Raw genomic sequence first — 1281 nt, forward strand, 5'->3', positions numbered from 1 at the left:
GGAAATGAATTACTCATTGTTCAAGTATATGTGGATGATATCATTTTTGGATCAACAAATGAAAAACTATGTGAAGATTTCTCAAAACTTATGCAAAGTGAATTTGAAATGAGCATGATGGGGGAATTAAGATATTTTCTTGGTTTACAAATCAAACAGTACGAAAAAGGCATTTTTGTTTGTCAAGAAAAATATATCAAAGATCTATTGATCAAATATAAAATGATTGAGTAAAAAATTATGACAACTCCCATGCATCCATCCACTTTCTTAGAAAAATCTGTTTCTGAAAAAGAATATCGTGGAATGATCGGTTCTCTGTTATATCTAACTGCTAGCAGACCAGATATTGTATTTGCAGTAGGATTATGTGCTCGATTTCAATCAGCACCAAAAGAATCCCACTTAACTGCTGTTAAACGCATATTTAGATATCTCGTTGGAACAACTAATCTTGGTCTTTGGTATAGAAAAGGTTCCCATTTTGATATTATAGCATACTGTGATGCTGATTATGCTGGAGACAAAGTTGAAAGAAAAAGCACAAGTGGAGCATGTCAGTTCCTAGGTGAAGCATTAATCAGTTGGTCATGCAGAAAACAGAACACCATAGCACTATCCACAACTGAGGCTGAATATGTGTCAGCTGCAAACTGCTGTTCACAAGTTTTGTGGATCAAGAACCAACTTCAAGATTACTCTGTAAGCTATTCCAATATTCCAATTTATTGTGATAATACAAGTGCTATAAATCTGTCTAAAAATCCTATTCAGCATTCTAGATCAAAGCATATTGAAATAAAACATCATTTCATTCGTGATCATGTCAATAAGAAAGACGTTGAATTAATCTTCGTTGATACTCAAAATCAACTTGCTGACATTTTCACTAAGCCTCTTGTGGAGGATAGTTTTAATTCAATCAAGGAAAAACTGAGAATCATGAAAAATCCAGAAAATTCTGGTTGAAATCTGCTTCTGCAGAAAACGGAGATCGTTTATCAGTCTCCGTTTCGCGATTCATCATTCTCCGTTCTGGAAAAAGCAACAGTCTGCTTTTCCCTCTCAAAAGTAAAAAGGGAAATCTTGGCATTTATTACACGTGCCCTTGTGTCTGGTGTTAGAATGCTGACACATACACTCTCCAATCCCCCAAAATGCTTTTCCCATTTTCCTAGGTACAAACTCATCATTACTCCACCTTTTTCTCTCCATCTTCTCAAGTCAGAAAACTGTTCCTCTTCCCACCTTCTTTTCCCCAAAAGCTGGAATCATCTATCT

This window comes from Cicer arietinum, chromosome 3, assembly GCF_000331145.2.
Source record: "Cicer arietinum cultivar CDC Frontier isolate Library 1 chromosome 3, Cicar.CDCFrontier_v2.0, whole genome shotgun sequence".
NCBI classification, from domain to species: domain Eukaryota; kingdom Viridiplantae; phylum Streptophyta; class Magnoliopsida; order Fabales; family Fabaceae; genus Cicer; species Cicer arietinum.